The sequence below is a fragment of the Martes martes genome (genome assembly GCF_963455335.1).
Source record: "Martes martes genome assembly, chromosome: 18".
Taxonomy (NCBI): domain Eukaryota; kingdom Metazoa; phylum Chordata; class Mammalia; order Carnivora; family Mustelidae; genus Martes; species Martes martes.
In genome coordinates, this window is record NC_137906.1 from 751,900 (window position 1) to 772,447 (window position 20,548).

The following is a 20,548-nucleotide window of genomic DNA, read 5'->3' on the forward strand; positions in this document are numbered from 1 at the left end:
TGAGGTTATTGGAGCCTGAGCAGATCACCTGCAAGAGGTAAGGCTGGGGAGGGAAAATCCCACGCTCACACTATGTGTCCTGAATAGGTGGCTTATTAAATCACACAGAGCCCCATACATGTCATGTAGAGGGGTTCATATAGGCTTGAATGGTGAGTTTTGCAGAAGAGAGGGTTTGTTTAATTCTGAATTTGTTTTAAGCAGGTAAGCCAAGTACAGGACACAAACTTTCAAAAAGTGCCTGAGTATATAGATATGGTAAAAAAAATAAGTGTCTTTCCCACTCCTGACCCCACGCTCTTCAGTTTTCCATCCAGAATCAGCCACTGCTCCAGTTCACCGTGCATCCTTCTAGCGATCCTTCCTCAGAACCACAAGCATGTGTGTGGGGGTGGGTGGGACTGTGTTCTCACAAAAATGCAAACTGATAAATTATATACACTGTTTTTAACTTTGTTCTTTTCACTTAAGAGTGTATTTTGGAGTCTTTTTTCTTAACATATACTGTATGGGTTGGGGGTAGATTTGGAAAGCAGAAAAAACTTCTCCCAAATGACTCTGAGCTTCGCTTCACTTCAAGCAGCTCCTTGCTTCTGGCTGCCTTTTACAGTGTGGCCCCTGGGCCACCTAGAGCTGTCCTGCTCTGGGAGACATCCTGCCACGTGACGGGCAGGGGGCCCACCTCCCTGCCAGACTCCACCGAATTGATTTGTGTCCTCTCTTCTTCCTGGATCCCCACATCTGGGACTTGCTCTCATGGTTTACTAGGTGAGACACAAGCTCCAGCCCCTCACCTGGGTACTCAGTTGTTGTTTTCAGGTCTTGTAGTTGGATGAAGTATTTTGGGGGCAGTAAGAAGAGCATGTCAGTTGCAATTCTGTTTTGCAGAGGAGAGGGGCTGGCAGTGGTTTCAGGTCACTGTGAGTGTTTTTCCTGAAGAGTCTGGAGCGCAGGAAGTGGAATGGGACATAGCCCTCAACATTAAAAGACCAGTTTAATGACTTTGGGGGCAGCCCTCGGGTCTTTCTATAATCACTTTGTAGAGTTACCTCCTTCCTTCTCTTTCTCTTGCTCTAGGCCTGCGGATCTTGCTCATTTTCTTTTGATGAGCTTTGTGATCCTAGTGGTCCATTTCTTCTGCCCCAAAGCAGCTTGGGACAAATCAGACCATCTTCTTCATTCGATTTAGACATTCCAAAGAAATTTATCACGCTGGGTATTTGTTTAAATTTTCTCAGATCATATTGCTTACAAGGTTTTGCTAACTGAATAAAGGAAAAACAAAGTTAGATATACTGATCTCTTGTTCTTAGAGAGGCACCAGAGCCAGGGGCTTTCAGGGGGTTGTTATCTCATTTTTTTTTTTTAAAGATAAAAATATTTTGGGGCACCTGGCTGGCTCATTGGGTAGAGCATGTGACTCTGGATCTCCGGGTCGGGAGTTCGAACCCATGCTGGTGTAGAGATTACTTAAAAGTAAAATCTTAAAAAAACAGTAACAGCTTTATTGAGATATAACTCATATGCCATACAATTCCCTTATTTAAAGTACACAATCCAATGGTTTTTAATATAGGCACAAAATTGTGTAACCATCACACAATCAATTTTAGGACATTTTCATCAATCCCCCCAAAGGAAACCCCAGATGCATTAGCAGTCACTTCCCATTTTCCGCGATCCCCTCAGCCCGAGGCAGTTACTAGTCTACTTGCTGTCTCTATGGATTTGCTTATTTCGAACATTTTACATGAATGGGCTCACACAGTACAGGGTCTTTTGCGACTATTTTCTTCGACTTAGTGGAGTATTCTCAGTGTTCCAGTCCACCCTGTAGCGTGCGTCGGAGCCTCATTCCCTTTCACGGACGACTAATAGTTCATCCTGCGGATCTACCGAGTTGTGTAAACCGCTGACGGGCATCGAGGTCGTTCTCGCGCCACTGGCTGTCGCCGAGGCCGCCGTGGGCGTTCGGGGAAAGCTCCTGGGCGGGGCTCACTCGGACGCTGCCGGCCTCACTCCGCCGGCGACAGAACCGCCCGGTGCGGCTGACAGGAAATGTGCCTCCTTGACATTCAGGGGTTCGATTCCGGCGCCCGAGCTCCTGCCGTCCGTGCTGTGTCCGCCGAGGAGCGGAGCTGACGCAACGAGGCTCTCCCCGGAGGGGCACATGGAGTCCACGGACGGGGAAAGCGCGCTCTGGATTTCAAGGGCGCAGAAGCCCAGGCTTACAAAGGCAAAAGCCACAAGGGTACATCGTTTGCTTTAAAATAATCGGGACTGGCGGGGCGCCTGGTGGCTCAGTGGGTCGAGCCTCTGCCTTCGGCTCAGGTCATGGTCGCAGGGTCCTGGGATCGAGCCCCGCGTCGGGCTCTCTGCTCGGCGGGGAGCCTGCTCCCCCCCCCCGCCTCCCTGTGGTCTCTGTCAGGTAAATAAGTAAAATCTTCCAGAGAAACACTCAGGATCGCCGCTGCCGACCTCCCACTTGCTGACACGTGGCTGCTGGGCCGTCTCCGCCCGCGGAAGGTTGACGGGAGACGCCGCTGAAACTAACCCGCTGCCCCCGACAGGAGCTGAAGGTTCCGCCGACGAACGTCGCGTCCGAGGTGGCCCCGGGGCCGGACGAGGCCCTGCCGCCTCAGCGCGACTCCAGCGCCGGCGCGGGCGCGCCCCTCACCGAAGCCCCTCGCAGGCCGCCGCGCCCCGCAGCGCCAGGCCCGCCGCGGCCACGCCGGTGGGAGGGGCTCGGCAACAGGCGCTCTCAGCCGTCCCTCCCAGCGTCCCCCCCTTTCTCGCATCCCCGTGTCACTTCTTCCTTCAGGCATCGGCCCCGGCCCTGCGGCGGGGTCGGCGGTCGCTCGCCTCGTCCGTGCGGGACGCAGCGCTGCGTGACTGCTGTGGGCTCCGAGCTCCCTCCGGAGAGCGAGGCTCGGCCGGCCGCGGCCGGAGAGGTGGTCCTCGAAGCCACGCTCCCTGGAGGAGCTCCTTTTCCCGGAGCGCACCCGGCTTTCCCGGATGAGCGCTGCCCGCGCGGGCCTGGGCGCCGTGGGCCGCGCCCCCAGCCCCGCTCCCAGCCCCCGAAGGCAGACGCGCCGTCGCTAGGGCAACGCGCACTCCCGGCCGGCGGCGGCTCCCGGGCCTCGCGGGGAGCGCGCACGCGCAGGGACGCAGGCACGCCCCCGACAGGGACGTCAGACCCCTCCCGCCTCTTAACGCGCATCGGACCCGGCGCTGTGCCGAACGCCACCTCCCGCGGGCGGCAGCTACCGAGAACCACCAATCAGAGGAGCCGACTCATCGGCCGCGCCGGGCGGGCAGCAACCAATCGCTGCGTCCGTGTGATCCCGGGCCCGCCCGCGAGGCTGGCGGCCGGCGCTGAGGCGGCGACGGCGGGAGTCGCTGCTGAGGCGGCCGCGGGCGCGGGTCGCGGCGGCGCTGCTCCGCGGGGCCGGGCCGGGCTGGCTGCCGCTGGCGCCTGGCGGTGAGGGCGGGCTCCCGGGGCGGGCGAGATGGCCCCCGCCCAGGGCTCTGGGAGCAGCGGCTGAGCGCAGGATGCTGCGGAGGCGGCGCGGCGGCTCCTCACTCGTCCCAGGTAAGGGGGCTCCGCGCTGGCCGTGACCGGGCTGGGAGCGCCGCCGCGGCCCCGCCGCCCACCTGGCTCCGGGCCCGGCCGACTCCGTCCTGGCGTCCCTGGGCCCCGCGTGCCCTGCTGCGCGCACGTCCCCTCGTCCGCCCCGGGGCCGCTGTGCAGCCCCGCCCCCGAGCGCGGCGCCCCTCGCCCCGGCCGGCTGTGCGCCCACGGCCGCTCCCCTTCCCGCGCGCCTGCGTTTCCCGGCCTCCGCCTGGCCGCCGCGCGCGAGCCCCCTCCCCGCTCATCCCCGCCCCTCCCCTCCTTCCGCTCCCCGCTCCGGCCGCTCCCCTTCCGCGGCGCCGGCCGGGGTCCCCAGCCCCTGCCTGCAGCCCTTCGGGGCGCCTTCCGGGGCCGGGACCCCCGCCCTCCCGGCCCATCCCGTGGGGGTCGGACCGGACGGCTGCCCGCGCTGCACCTGGGCTTCTCCGCAGAATGGCCCGCATCCCTGCCCTCGGAGCCGCATCCTCCGCACCCTTCGTCGCCCCCGCCCCCCCGTCCCGGGGTTTTGCCCTCTCGCTCCCCGCTGCCTTCCTGACCCAGCGCGTCTCTTCCCCGCTCGCGGTCGGCAGGCGCTTCTTCCCTTTACGCGCAACCTTCGGACGCCCCGACGCGCCCCGGGGCCCGATCTGCGGTCTTTCCGCGAGGCGCGCGGACCGCGGCGAGGCGGCCGGCGCAGGGCCCGGCACACAGTAGGCCCGCGGCGCGGGGTGCCTGTGGCGGTCGCCTGCCCCTCCTCCCCGGTCTCCGCGCTCGGGATGGGGCCGCGAGGGGGCCGGTCCCGGAGGGGTCCGACCCGCCGTCGGGAGAGCGCGGGGAGCCGGCCGGGCACGCTGTCGCGCTCCCGAGTGGGGCAGACGGATTAAATGGCCAGTTTTTACTCAGTGAATTCGTTCACAGAAAACCCTGAGTTTAGCTTTTTTGGGGGGGGGGGCGTCAAATACTGTTTTATGCTCATTGGCTTTGTAGAGGATTCCTAGGGAGCTTCGCGGTGTGATTACCCCCCGCCCCCCGCCGCGTTCTCTCGCAGTGACACTGTGTGTGCGAAGCGCTTCCCTCGTTCACGTCCGCGCGGGGGCCGCTCCCGCCGGGAGTTTTCCTCCCTGAGGAGCCTGCGGGACCCGGTGTGGAGTTCTGGGAATCGGCTCCGGAGGGATCACGAACGCTGGGGAGTGAGAGTTCCAGCAAGTTCGGCGAGAGCGGGAGAGCCCTTCCCCCGCCTTTCCCCAACGTTCTGGCGGGCAAGTGGCTGCCTTTTTTAAAAAAAGTGAAATAAATGGACTTTTCACAGTGATGAGAGCGGTGTTACCGGCGTGAACCCGCGCTTGCCACGTCGGCTTAGCGGTCTGCAAGCCAGGGTGACTCCAACAGCCGCCTTTTCTCCCGGGGTCGGTCTCCGGAGCGGACCGCAGCAGGTCGTGTCACGCCCGCGCCGTCCGCGTCTGGACTCGGCCTTTCCTCACACCGGCGCGAGGCCCTTTGATTCGCCTCCTGGGACGTCCTTAGGCCCTAAAACCTGAATGGCTTTTTACAGACTTTTATCACTCTCCTCTCTTTTCCTACTCTTTTCCTACTCTTGATGTTTCTTCATTGCTTTTTTCACAATAAGCAGAAAATTCACGGAAGAAATAGGTGGCCTTTAGCCCTGAACGGGTAAGGGTCTGTCATTTCGCTGTGCGCCTGTGCCTGTCGGATCTCCTTTCCCGTTATCAGAAGAAGAGCTGTCCTCGCTGACATCTTTGCTCTCCTCTCTGCCCTCATTTTTTCTCATTCTGTGTACATGGTCAGGTTTCCATCTTCCGAAACAAAAACAAAAACCTTCTCTTGATGCTTCCCTCTTTTATTTTCTCAGAAAATGTGGTCTTCCTTAGAGTTGCAGTTTTTGTTCGTTTTTCTGTTTTCTAATTCCCTTGTGTCATTATACTTCCTCCCAGGGCTTCAAATAGTACCTGTATATTTAGGGTTTTCTAAGATGTGTATGGTTCCCATTTTTTTTTAGTTTCAAGTGTTCTTTATTTTCATGTATCTTTTGGACAACCAGACTTGGATACCGAGTACTCCAAACTTGGTTAGCTTTTTCTTTCCCTTCCCTCTACTCATATAGCCCCCTCAAGTACGTATAAACACTCCTTGTCCTATTTTAGGCCTTCACCCTAGGAACCGTAGAATCTTCTCTCCTTACAGTAAGTCTGTCATTGCTCATATTCTTTCTACCTGAAATCTTTTTCTTTCTCCGCCAGAAGATTGGTTGAGGCCTGGGTTAAGTTTTTCCTGAGCAGAGATGGTCATATCCAACCCCAGCATCCACCCCTCCCTCCCTCCCTTCCTTCTCTCCTTCCCTCCGTGCGTCCTTCCTTCATTTACCCAGGCACTACTTTAAAACCACCTTAGGGAGCCTTTGAAGGTTAAGGGTGAGGGGATGAAGGCTTCCACACAGACTGATTCAGTTGGTTTGGTGTGGTGCCAGATCTTGTCATTTAAAAAATGTTTCCTTGGGCACCTGGGTGACTCAGTTAAGTGTCTGTCTCCAGCTCCCATCATGATCTTGGGGTCCTGGGATCGAGCCCCATTTTGGGCTCCTGGGGAGTTGCCTCCTCTCCTCCCCCTCCACTCGTTCTCTCTCTCCTTCTCTCTCTCAAATAAATCTTTAAAAAAATAAGAAAATTAAAAACATGCTCCCTGTGTATTGGTAAAATGCAGCTAGGGCTGAGAACTGGGCTGAGAGCTTGAGGAGGGACTGATAGAACTCTGAGGAATTATGGTATTTAACTCATTAAAAATTAGGATAAATGTTGTCTTGTTGGCATGGTTAGTTGCTTACTTTCCTGGTACTTGGTACGTGTACCTGTTAAAGTACATACCATTTTGTTTAAATTATTTTTCAAGGGCCAATTTTTGTCACGACTAGGAACGCCTTGAGGTCTGGGACCACGTATGCTATTTCTTCTGCACTGCTCAGGACCCTTCTGACAGCAAACATGTGGGCTTTCCCCTTACAGTTCTCCAACTGTCCAGACATCTATTGGGTGTCCTACAGTTTAACCCAATTATGACACCACCTATCTGGAGTAAGTGCAGACCCCACAGATGAAGAACTTAGCCCCACCCACCTCCTCCAGACCCCACTGCTATGCCAGTTGCAAGTCCCGTGTTCTGACCTGTACTTTTGACCAACTGACTATAAATTGGGGCTTTCCACAACCTGCTCCTCAGGTCAATAATTTGCTGTAATGACTCACAGAACTCCGGAAAGCTCTTTACTTAACCATTACCTGCTTATTATAAAGGGTATAACTCTGGAGCAGCAAATGGAAGACATGCCTAGGGCAGAGTATGTGGGAAGGGGCATGGAGCTTCCCCGAGCTTCCTTGCTTTCCCTGGGGGAACCATCCTCCTGGCATCCCCATGTGTTCACCAACCCAGAAGCTCTCTGAATCCCTTCAGTTAGGGTTTTTATGGAGGCTTCATTGTGTAGGCATAATCATTGGTTGATGGTGATAAACTCAATCCGCAGCCCTTTTCCTCTATCCTGAGGTCAGGGATTGGTTCTTCTGGCATCCAGTCTCCACCCTCCAAGAAGGGGTTGAAAGGGGCATATTACGAATAGCAAAAGATGATCCTCTCACCCGTCAAGAAATTCCAAGGGTTTTAGGAGCTCTGGGTTGGGAGCCAGGGATGAAGACCTAGTTTCTATTCTATGATAATTCTTGCATCACAATATTATAATACCTTATTTTTTTGTCACTGCCTTGTACAGTACTTAGTATATTTTAAAAACTTGGTAAAAATTAGTTGAATGAATCAGTTGGTAAATAATGTAGAACAGATCTTGAATTCACAGTTTTGCAAGATGACCATCTGTTTCTTGGCTGATTAACAGGTCACTAGTCATACTTGGATAGTCATTCTTGTTTAAAAAAACACACACTTGTAATAAATTAGATTGGATTAAGATAAATAATATTTGCTCTTATGATTTGGCTTTTAACATGGCTAAGCTGTTATAGAAGTTCATTCAGACCTCGTCTTCAGTAGATGCTATTTAAAGTTGACTTTATGGATGGTTGAGACATATGTATCTTCCATCTTTTTTAAACAAATAGTTCTGATTTTAGACTTACAAGCTTTGGAATTTTCAAGTAGAAAAAAACCTGTCAGATTGATAAAAGATCTTGAACATTGGCAGAACTACTACTTTTTAAGAGAATTAAGAAAGTAGGGAATGTGCATTAAGCCATCTACATATATGAATCTCATTGGTGTGGTGTTGATGAGGGGGAAATTTGTAATTCCCAGATATTTAATTACTGTTATAAGAAGAACCTATAATTGCTCATATAACGGTACCATATACTTTGTAATAAGTTAGAACTAAGATATAAACTATAGACTTGTCTTCTTGTGCTCTTTAGTTTTCTTAATATTTTTGTCAGTTTTTCTTTATAGAATTTGTGGTTGATGGTTCCTTACTTTTTATTTTTATTTTTTAAAGATTTTATTTATTTATTTGACAGGGGGAGAGAGAGCACAGGTAGGCAGAGCAACAGGGAGAAGCAGGCTCCCAAGTGAGCAGGGAGCCTGATGCGGGACTCGATCCCAGGACCCTGGGATCATGACCTGAGCCAAAGGCAGTCGCTTAAACAACTGAGCCACCCAGGCACCCAGTTCCTTACTTTTTAACATTTGAAAATGTTGTGCTGCCTTTTTCAGACCTCCATGATTTTAGGTGAGGAATCCTCTATGAGTGGAATTTGTGTTTCCCTGTATGTGATGTATCCTGTCTCCCTGGCTGCTTTATTTCATTTATTTTTAAAATATTTTATTTGTCTCAGAGAGAGAGAGAGAGTGCGTGCTCGCACAACCAAGGGGAGAGGCAGGCAGTGGGAGAAGCAGGCTCCCTGCTGAGCTGGAGTTGGGAGTTGGAGTTGGATGCTGGACTCAGGACTCATCTGATTGGGGACCCTGGGTTCATGAACTGAGCCAAAGGCAGACATTGACTGAGCCACCAGGCATCCTTCTCCCTGGCTGCTTTAAAGGCTTTTTCTTTGTCTTTAGCTTTCAGAAGTTTAATAATGATATGTCTTGGCATGGATTTGTTTGGGCTTATCCTATTTCGAGTTCTTAAGTTTTATGTTTTATTTTTTATTTTTTTTAAAGATTTTATTTATTTATTTGACAGAGATCACAAGTAGGCAGAGATGCAGGCAGAGAGAGAGAGGGGGAAGCAGCCTCCCCGCCAAGCAGAGAGCCCCATGGGGGACTCGATCCCAGGACCCGGAGATCATGACCCGAGCCGAAGGCAGCGGCTTAACCCACTGAGCCACCCAGGCGCCCCTTAACTTTTATTTTTAATTATTTATTTTTTTTTAAGTAGGCTCCATGCCTAATGTGGGGCTTGAACCCAAAACTGTGAGGTCAAGAGTTCGTTCCATGCTGTACTGAGTGAGCCAGCCAGGCACCCCTCTTTTAGCTTTCAGAACTGTAAGTTTATGTCTTTTGCCATTTGGATGTTTCAGCCATTTTAAGGATAAATTTTCTCTTTTTTTCTTTCTTTTTTTTTTCTTTTTAGAATAATTTTTCAGCAGCACTTAGGTTGGGTAATTCCTGTTGTTCTACTTCCAGTTTCAACTTCACTTGTTTTTTCTTGTATTCAGTCTGTGATGGAGCCCATCTATTGACTTTTTGTTGTGGTTATTTTTCAGTTCTGTAATTTCCATTTGGTTCTTTTCTGTATCTGTTATTTCTTGTAAACTTTATTTTGTTGTTTGTTTCAGTAGTTTATCATTGCTTATTAAAGCATAATGGCTGCTTTAAAAATCCTTGTCAGGTAATTCTGACATTTGATTCATGTGTGGTATTTGTATATGTTAATTGTCTTTTTTGTTCTTGGTTCTTGGTATGATAATTGACTTCTGATTTTTTCCTAGACATATTTGATACTTTGTTTGGAGACTGTGGATCCTATTTAAATCTTTGGTTATAGTAAGCAGTCACCCCAAGAGGTTTAGTGTGTAGGTCCCAGCCTCCCTTTTTTTTGGTAACAGCTTTATTGAGTTATAAGTCACATACCATACATGTGTCCATTTTAGGTATGGAATTTTTTAGTGTAGTTACAGAGTTATGCATGCATCATTACAATCAATTTTAGAACATTTTCGTTACCCCACAAAGAAACTGCACACTCCTTACCTGTCACTCCCAGCTGTCCCACTTTATCTCTGGGCAACTACTGATCTGTTTTCTGTCCCGTAGATTTGTCTGTTCTAGACATTTCATGTTACTGGTTACTGGTTTCTTTCACTTAGCATAATGTTTCCAGTGTTCTTCCATGTTGTTGAATGTACCAGCATTTTGGTTTTTTGTATTGCTGAATGATATTTTAATAATAATACTATTCTATATTATTGTATTATTTTAATACTGTTTTATAGACATAATGCTTTTTAAAAAAGATTTTTAAAAATTTATTTATTCATGAGAGTCAGACTGAAAGAGAGGCAGAGGCAGAAGGAGAAGCAGGCTCACTGAGGAACAGGGAATCCGGGGCAGGTTTTGATACCAAGACCCCTAGGATCATGACCTGAGCGAAAGGCAGACGCTGAACCAACTGCGCCACCCAGACGCCCAGACATAATGCTTTTGTCTTATCCGTTAATCAGTTGATGGGTGTTTAGATTGTTTCTACTTTTTGGCTATTATGAATAATGCTGCTTTGAACATTTGAGTTGAAGTTTTTGTGTGGACATGAATTGCTAGTCATATGGTAATTCTAGAACACTAAATCTGACATTTAGAGGAATTGCCAGATTGTTTTCCAAAGTGGTTGCCCCATTTCATATTTCTGCCAGCAATTTATGAAGGCTGCAATTACTTAGCATCCTCGCTAACACTTATTGTTATCTGACCCTTTGATTCTAGCCATCCTAATGGGATGAAGTAATATTTTGTGGTTTTGATTGCATTTCGCTGGTAGATAATAATGTTAAGCATATTTTCATGTGCTTTTTGGCTGTGTGTATGTATTGAGAGAAATCTCTGTCCCTTTGACTATTTTAAAATTAAGTAGTCTTTTTATCTTTATATAGTCTGGATACTTAATCAGCTATATAATTTGCAAATACAAATGTCCCATTCTATGAGTGTCATTTCACTTTCTTGATGGTGTCCTTTCAAGCACAAAGGTTTTTAATTTCTGTGAATTTCAATTTATTAATTTTTTTCTTTTGTTGCTTGTGCTTTAGGTTTCATTTTTGTTGTTGTTGTTTTCAGTATGCTCCATGCCTGACATGGGGCTTGAATTCACAACCCCAAAAGTCACATGTTCCACAAGCTGAGCCAGTCAGGCACCCCCTTTATGAGCCCTTTAGGCTTCATATTTATTGCCTCCATATTTATTGCCACAGACCATTGCCTGATTCAGGGTCATGAAGACTTAATCTTATGTTTTCTTCCAAGAGCATTAGAGTTTCAGCTCTTACATTTAGGTTTTTGATCTTATTTGTGAATTTTGTATGTAGTGTGAGATAGTGGTCTAACTTCATGTTTTTGCTTTAGAGATTCAGTTATCTCAGCACCATGTGTTGAAAAAACTATTTTTTAAAAGATTTTATTTATTTATTTGGCAGAGAAAGAGACAGAGTGGGAACACAAGCAGGGGGAGTGCTAGAGGAAGAAGCAGGCTTCCCGTTGAGCAGGCAGCCTGATGTGGGGCTCCATCCCAGGACCCTAGGATCATGACCTGAGCTGAAGCAGACGTGTAAAGACTGAGCCCGCCAGGTGCCCTTATTTAGATCTTCTTAAATTTCTTTCAGTAATGTCTTCTAGTTTTCCATGTATAAAACTTGTATAACTTTTGGTAAAACTTGTTTCTTAATCTTTTATTCTTTTGATGCTATTATAAGTGGAATTGTCTTCTTAATTCCATTTTTGGATTGTTATTGTTAAATATAGAAATACAGTCGAATCCTATATATTAGTCTTATATCTTGCAAACATCCCTAACTCGTTTAACAGTTCTGATAGTTTTTTAATGCGTTATTAAGGATTTTATGTGTACTTGATATATCATCTCTGATGAGAAACAGTCTCACTTTTTCCTTCCAATCTGGATACCTTTTAATTTTTCTTGCCTAATTGCGTTGGCTAGAACCTCTTGTACAATATTGAATAGAAATGGTGAGAGCAGACATCCATCCAGTCTTGTTGATCTTACAGGGTTATCATTAAGTGTGAAGTTAGCTGTGAGTTATCTTAGACGTCCTTTTTCATGTTGATGATGTTCTTCTCTATTTCTGACTTATTCCTTGTGTTTATCATGAACGAATGTTGGATTTTGTCAAGTGCTTTTTCAGTGCCTATTGAGAGATTGTGTGCTTTTTGTCATTGATTAATATGGTGTATGACATTCGTTGACTTTCATATGTTGAAACAATCTTACATGCTTGGGACAATCCACCCTTGGTCATGGTTTATGTATGGTCATCCTTTATGTATGTTTCTGGATTTGGTTTGCTGGCATTTTCTCATGATTTTTGCATTTATATAAATAAATATATGTTTGTAGTTTTCTTGCAGTGTCTTTGTCTGGTTTTGGAGTCAGGGAAAACTGGCCTCAGAGAATAAATTGGGAAGTGTTCCCATCTCTTCTGCATTTTGGAAGAATTTGTTTAGGATTGTTGTTCATTCTTAAGGTTTGGTAGAATCCACTAGTGAAGCCATTTGATCTTAGACTTTTCTTTACTTGTTATGGCTTTATTCAGAGCATTTCTTTGTGAATGGATTTTAGTACTTTGTGTCTTCCAGGAATTTGTCCACTTTATCTTGTTATATAATTTATTTGCTTACAATTGTTTATAGTATTCCCTATAATTCATTATAATTTTATTTATATAAGGTTGTTAATAATTACTGATTTTAGTAATTTGAGTCTTATCTTTTTTGTTCTTGTTAAATCTAAATAAGATTGTTAATTCTGTTGATCTTTTCGAAGAACCAACTTTTTATTTTGTTGAATTTCTTTATTCTTTTCTCTCTATTGTGTTTATTTCACTGTAATCTAATTCATTCCTTCTGTCCGCTGGCTTTGGGTCCAGTTTACTCTTTTTCTGTTTTTTGTTTTTGTTTTTGTTTTAGTTTATTTATGTATTTTTTAGAGAGAGAGAGTGCACGAGAGAACACGTGCTTGTAGCAGGGGGAGGGACAAAAGGGAAGGGAGAGAATCTCAAGCAGACTCCCTGTTGAATTTGCAGCCTGATGAGCAGCTCCATTTTATGACCCTGAGATCATGACCTGAGCTGTAATCAAGAGTCTGACACTTAAGCCACCCAGGTGCCCCTTTTTTCTGGTTTCTTAAAGCGAACAGTTAGATTGTTGATTTGAGGTCTTTTTAACTTGTAAAATTTTAAACTTTTTTTTTTAAGTTTTAAACTTTTTAAATTTTATTTTTTAAGTTTTCATATTGCTTACGTGTAACATTGTGTAAATTTAAGGTGTACAACAGATTGATTTGAGATTTTCTTTTTTATAGGTATTTACACTATAAATTTCCCTTATGACGTAGCTCTTGCTGCTTTTGCTATATCCCATAACTTTTGTGTTTTTATCTGCAAGTATTTCTTAACTTCCCTTGGTATTTCTTCTGTGGCTCATTGCTTATTTAGGAGAATGTTCTATAATTTTTCACATATTTGCAAATTTCTCAAATATCTTAACTGATCCTGTTTTCTAATTTTATTCTATTGTGATTGGAGAATATACTTGGTATGATTTCAGCCCTTTACATTTACTGAGATTTGTTTATGGCCTATCGTAGGGAATGTTCTATGTGCATGTGAAAATGATGTGATTCCTAGACTGTTTTATAGATGTTTACTAAGTCTAGTTGGCTTGTAATATTGCTCAAGTCTCTTTCCTTGATCATCTTTTCTCTGGTTGTTTTATCTGATATCAAAAATAGAATAAGGGGCGCCTTGGTGGCTCAGTGGGTTAAGCCTCTGACTTCAGCTCAGGTCATGATCTCAGGGTCCTGGGATCAAGACCCGCATCGGGCTCTCTGCTCAGCGGGGAGCCTGCTTCCTCCTCTCCCTCTGTCTCTCTCTGCCTGCCTCTCTGCCTACTTGTGATCTCTGTCAAATAAATAAATAAAATCTTTAAAAAAAAAGAAAGAATAATAAATTCTCCAAATATTGTTGTAGAATTACCTATTTGTCTTCAACTGTCAATTTTTTAAAAAAAGATTTTATTTATTTTTTGACAGACAGAGATCATAAGTAGGCAGAGAGGCAGGCAGAGAGAGAGAGGGGGAAGCAGGCTCCCTGCTGAGCAGAGAGCCCTATATGGGGCTCAGTCCCAGGATCCCGGGATCATGACCCGAGCCAAAGGCAGAGGCTTTAACCCACTGAGCCACCCAGGTGCCCCATCAACTGTCAATTTTTGCCTCTTGTGTTTGGAAGTTCTTGTTAGATGCATATGTATTTGTAATTTTTGTATCTTCTTAATGGATTTCAGTTCTTATAATTATATAGTGCCCTTTGTCTCTAGAAACAATTTTTATCTTAAAGTGCATTGTATAGGATGTTAGTATAGCTACTCCAGAGTCTTTTTGTTATGGTGTGTGGTCCATCTTTTTCCCCTTTTCTGCTTTCAGCCCATTTGGTCATTGAGTCTAAAGTTTATCTTGTAAGAAACATATTTGGGTGATTTCTTAAAAAGTTTTTATTCAGATTCCAGTTAATATACAGCATAATACTAGTTGCAGGTGTTCAATATAGTGATTCAGCACTTTCATAACAACACTTGCTTATTACAACAAGTGCACTCCTTAATTCCCATCACCTATTCAACCTATCCCCACACCCACCTCCTCTCGGGTAACCATCAGTTTGTTTTCTATAGTTAAGAGTCTCCTTCTTTCTTTGTCTCCCTCTCTCTTTTTTTTCTCTTTGCTCGTTTATTTCTTAAATTCCACATATGCATGAAATCATGGTATTTGTCTTTCTCTGACTTACTTCACTTGACATAATACTCTCTAGGTCCATCCACATCATCGCAAATGGAAGATTCATTCTTTTTGATGGCTGAGTAATATTCTGTTATACGTATTTTGTATGTATATTGTAGTGCGTGTGCACACACCACATCTTCCTTATCTGTTCATCAGTCAGTGGACACTTGGGCTATTTCCATAATTTGGCTCTTATAGATAATGCTGCTATATACATTGGGGTGCATGTATCCTTTCAAAATAGTATTTTTGTGTTCTTTGGGTAAATACCTGATAGAATGATTGCTGGATTGTAGGGCAGTTCTGTTTTTATCTTTCTTGAGGAATTTCCATACTGTTTTCCAGAGTGGCTGTATTAATTTGCATTCCTGTCTATATTGCAAGAGGGTTCCCTCTTTTCCACATCCTTCCCAACACCTGTTGTTTCTTGTATTTTTTATTTTAGTCATTCTAACAGATGTGAGTTGATAACTCATTGTAGTTTTGATTTGTATTTCTCAGACAATCAGTGACGTTGAGCATCTTTTTCTGTGTCTATTGGTCATCTGTATGTCTCCTTTGGAAAAATGCCTATTCGTGTCTTCTGCCCATTTTTTTTTTTAAAGATTTTATTTTATTTATTTGACAGAGAGAGAGATAGAATCACAAGTAGGCAGAGCAGCAGGCAGAGAGAGAGGGAGAAGCAGGCTCCCCGTTGAGCAGAGAGCCCGATGTGGGGCTCGATCCCAGGACCCTGAGATCATGACCTGAGCCGAAGGCAGAGGCTTAACCCACTGAGCCACCCAGGCGCCCCTTCTGCCCATTTTTTAATTGGATTATTCATTTCTTGGGTGTTGAGTTTTATAAATTCTTCGTATATTTTGAATACTAGCCCTTTATTGGAAATGTCATTTGCAAGTATCTTCTCCCATTCTGTAAGTTGCCTTTTAGTTTTGTTGACTGTTTCCTTCACTTTGTAGAAGCTTCTTATTTTGATGAAGTCCCCGTAGTTTATTTTTGCTTTTTATTTTGATGAAGTCCCCGTAGTTTATTTTTGCTTTTGTTTCCCTTGCCTCAGGAGACATATCTAGAAAAATGTTGCTATGGCTGATGTCAAAAGGGTTGCTGCCTGTGTTCTCTAGGATTTTTGTGGTTTCAATTCTTGTATTTAGGTCTTTAATCCATTTTGAATTTATTTTTGTGTTTGGTATAGACAAGTGGCCCAGTTTCAGTCTTTTAAATGTTGCTGTCCAGTATTCTCATCACCATTTGTTGAGGAGACTGTCTTTTTCTAATTGGGTATTCTTTCCTGCTTTGTTTAAGATTAATTGACCATATAGTTGTGGGTTCGTTTTTGCATTTTTTATTTTGTTCCATTGATTTATGTGTTTGTTTTTGTGGCGGTACCATACTCTTTTGATCACTACAGCTTTGTAATGTAACCTGAAATCTGAAATTGTGATACCTTCAGGTTTGCCTTTCTTTTTCAGGATTGCTTTGACTATTCAGGGGTTTTGTGGTTCTATGCAAATTTTAGGATTGTCCTAGTTCTGTGAAAAATGTTTGTGGTATTTTGGTAATATTGCCTTAAAGCTTTATATTGCTTTGGGTAGTATAGACATTTTGACAGTATTTGTCCTTCCAATCTGTGAGCATGGAATGTCTTTCCACTTCTTGATGTCATCTTCAATTTCTTTCATCAGTGTTTTACAGTTTTCAGAGTATAGGTTTTTCACCTCTTTGTTTAGGTTTTTTCCTGGGTATCTTATCGTCTTTGGTATAATTGCAAATGGGATTGATTCCTTAATTTCTCTTTCTGCTGCTTCATAATTGATGTATAGAAATGCAACAAATTTCTGTACATTGATTTTTATATCCTGCAACTTTAATGAATTCATTTTTCAGTGGTTTTTGGGTGGAGTCTTTCAGGTTTTCTGTATAGAGTATCATGTCATCTGCAAATAGTGGAAGTTTTACTTCTTTTTAGCCAATTTGGATGCCCTTTATTTCTTTTTATTGTCTGATTGCTGAAGCTAGGACTTGGCAGCACTATGTTAAATAACAATGGTGAGAGTGGGCATCCCTCTCTTGTTCCTGAAAAAAGCTCTGTTTTATCCCCATTGAGGATTATATAAGCTATGGTTTTTTCATATATGGCCCTTATTATGTTGAGGTATGTTTCATCTAAACCTACTTTGTTGAGGGTGTTGATCATCAACAGATATTGTACTGTGTCAGATGTTTTTTCTGCAACTATTGAAATTTTGATATGGTTCTTTATCCCTTTTTAAAAATTAATATGATGTATCACATTGATTGATTTGTGAATATTGAACTATGCTGGCAGCTCAGGAATAAATCCCACTTGATCTGGTGAATGATTTTTTTAATGTTATATTGGATTCAGTTTGCTAGTATTTTATTAAGAAATTTTACATCCGGGGGTGCTTTTGGTTAAGAGCCTGCATTTGGCTTAGGTCATGATCCCAGGGTCCTGGGATTGAGCCCTATATCAGGCTCCCTGCTCCGTGGGAGCTTGCTTCTCCCTCTCCCTCTGCTGCTTCCCCTGCTTGTGCTCTCTTGCTTTCTCTCTTCCAAATAAATAAATAAAATCTTAAAAAAAAAAAAAGTTCTTATATTGAGGGGTGCCTGGGTGGCTCAGTCAGTTAAGCATCTGCCTTTGGCTCAGGTCATGGTCCTGGGGCCCTGGGATCAAGCCCTGTGTCAGCCTCCCTGCTCTCTCTCCTGCTCTCTCTCTGCCCCCCCCCACCCTACTTGTTCTTTCTCTCTCTCTCAAGTAAATAAATAAAAATCTTTAAAATATTTTTTTCATCAGGGCACCTGGGTGGCTTAGTCAGTTGAGTGTCTTACTCTTGATTTTGGCTCAGGTCATGATCTCAGTCAGGATTGTGGGATTGAGCCCTGCGTTGGGCTCTGTGTTCAGTGGGGAATCTGCTTGAGATTCTTTCCCTCTCTTTCTGTCCCCACCCTGCTCTTGCACGCACATGTGCACTTTCATTCTAAAATAAATATATCTTAAAAAAAAAAAGAATTTTTGCATCTGTGTTCATCAGGGATATTGGCCTGTACTTATCTTCTTTAGTGGAGTCTTTTTCTGGTTTTGGTATCAGAGTAATGCTGGCCTCATAGACTGAATTTGGCAGTTTTTCTTTCTTTTCTATTTTTTGGAATAGTTTGAGAAGAATAGGTATGAACTCTTCTTTAAATGTTTGGTAGAATTCCCCTGTGAAGCCATTTGGCCCTGGACTTTTGTTTCTTGGGAGTTTTTTGAGTACTGATTCAATTTCTTTGCTGATTATCAGTCTGTTCAAGTTTTCTATTTCTTCCTGTTTTAGTTTTGGTAGTTTATATGTTTTTTAGAATTTTATCAATTTCTTCCAAGTTGTATAGTTCATTAGTGTGTAATTTTTATAATATTCTTATACAGTTGTTTGGATTTCTGTTATATTGGTTGTAATCTCTTTCATTCGTGATTTTATTTTATTTTATTTATTTATTTTTTTAAAGATATTATTTATTTATTTGTCAGAGAGAGAGGGGGAGAGAGAGCGAGTGAGCACAGGCAGACAGAGTAGCAGGCAGAGGCAGAGGGAGAAGCAGGCTCCCTGCCGAGCAAGGAGCCCGATGCGGGACTCGATCCCAGGACGCTAGGATCATGACCTGAGCCGAAGGCAGCCGCTTAACCAACTGAGCCACCCAGGCGTCCCCATTCGTGATTTTATTTATTTGGTTCCTTTCTGTTGTCTTTTCAATACGTCTGGCCAAGGGTTTATCAATTTTATTGATTTTTTCTTAAACAACAGGCTCCTGGTTTCATCAGTCTGTTCTTTTGTGAGTTTAGTTTCTACATCACTTCTTTCTGCTCTAGTCTTTATTATTTCATTCCTTTTGCTGGTTTTAGCCTTCATTTGTTCTTTTTCTAGCTCTTTTAGGTGTAAGGTTATATTGTTTATTCGAGATTTTTCTTCTTGAGATAGACCTGTATTGATGTATACTTCCCTCTTAGCACTGCTTTTGCTGCATCCCAAAGGTTTTGGACTGTTGTGTTTTAATTGTCATTTGTTTCTGTGTTTGTTTTTTGTTTTTTAATTTCTTCTTCTTGGTTTACCCATTCATTGTTTTACTAGCATGTTGTTTATCCTGCATGGACTTGTGGTCTTGCCAGACTTTTTCTTGTGGTTGACTTCTAATTTCATAGCGTTGTGGTCAGAAAAGGTTCATGGTATGATTTCAGTCTGTTTTGTATTTGTTGAGGCCTGTTTTGTGACCTATGTTATATGATCTATTCTGGAGAATTTTCCATGTATACAAAAAGGAATGTGTATTCTGCTGTTTTAGGATAAAATGTTCTGAATATGTCTGTTAAGTCCATCTGGTACATTGTGTCATTCAGAGGCATTGTATGCAGAACTTTGCTTCAATAGAATTGCTTTCATTTCTTCTCCTTTGAGTTCATCCAGATTACATATTTTACATTAAAAGCCCATCAACTGCAGTTTTATAATTATTGCTTTATGCAAGTGTCTTTAATTCAGGTAGGAAAAGTGTTCTAAACAAACATTGCTTTTTAAGTAGGCTCTGTGCCTAGTGTGGAGTCCAGCATGGGGTTTGAACTCACAACACTGAGATCAGGGGTCAGACTGAAGCACTCACTAAGCCACCCAGGTGGCCCCTCAAATATTTTTACATTGTCTTTTGTATTTGTGTAGCAATCTTTATTTGATGCTGTTTTTTTTTTTCATGTGGATTTCATTTACTTACTAATGCCTTCATTTTAGCAGTAAGAGCTTCCTATGTTTCTTGTACAGCAGCTCTCCAAGTGATAAATTCTCTGCTTTGTTTATTGGAGTTTCTTAATTTCTCCTTTATTTTTGAAGGATAGTTTTGCCGGTTATAGAATTCTTGATGGACAGTCCTTTTAGGTGTGACTCTGTCTCCCACTGTGTCTGGCTTCTGTGGTTTTTGATGAGAAGTCAGTTGTTAATCTTGTTGAGGATTTTATGTGATTAATTTTTCCTCCTGGTGCCTTCACATTCCTCTGTCTTTGGCTTTTGAGCTTGATTTTATTGTGTCTAGGTGCACATCTATTTGACTTATCCTACTTGAGGTTTATGTAGTTCCCTGGAAGTCTAGATTGTTTTCCATTGAACTTAAGATTTCAACCACTCACTTATATAAATTTGTTTTTTTCTTCTGTCTCCTTCCAAAATTTCTGTTTTATGTATTTTGATATGCTTGATGATATTCCATAAGTTCATTTTTCTTCATTCTTTTTTGTTTCTGTTCTTTAGTCTGGAAAATTGATCTATCTTGAAGTTTGGTGATTCTTTTATCTTGAGTCTGGTGTTGAGCCTCTTTAGTGGATTTTTCATTTCAATTATACTTTTCAGCTCTAGGATTTGTTTGGTTCTTATGTATTTTTTAAAATTTTTAAAAAAGATTTATTTATTTTAGAGATAACAAGAACAGGAGGAAGGGGCAGAGGGCGAGAAAGAAAGTTTTTTTTTTTTAAAGATGTATTTATTTTAGAGAGCATGAGCTGGGGGAGGGGCAAAGTGAGAGGGAGAGAAGAGAGAAGCAGACTCTTTACTGAGTGCAGAGTCCTACATAGGGTTTGATCTCACAACCCTGGGGTTGTGATGTGAGCCAAAGTCAAGAGTCAGTCACTTAACCAACTGAGCCACCCAGGCCCCCCAAGGGAGAGAAAGCCTTAAGCATGGAGCCTGACTTTGGGCTCAATTTCACCACCCTGAGATCAAGACTGAGCCAAAACCAAGAGTTAGAGGCTTAACTGACTATACCACCTAAGTGCCTCTTGGTTCTTCTTTAAATAAGTTTTCATTCCTATTTACATTCTCTCTTTGGTGAGAAATTATTCTCATAATTTCCTTTGATTCTTTGGATATGGTCTATTTTAG

At 43.8% G+C, this 20,548-nt stretch overlaps 1 protein-coding gene across 4 annotated transcripts in view; it reads left to right on the forward strand.

Moving 5' to 3' along the window:
- Positions 1-1,492: 1,492 nt before the first annotated feature.
- Positions 1,493-20,548, forward strand: part of TPST1 (tyrosylprotein sulfotransferase 1) — a 130,059-nt gene continuing 111,003 nt past the window's right edge. For 2 of the 4 annotated variants that reach the window (XM_080831015.1, XM_080831011.1), the window contains exon 1: positions 1,493-2,251. The gene's annotated coding sequence lies outside the window, so the exon portion shown is untranslated. Of the gene's footprint in view, positions 2,252-3,398; positions 3,593-20,548 lie in introns of those variants that run through there. The other 2 variants (XM_080831014.1, XM_080831013.1) reach the window with 1 other exon arrangement.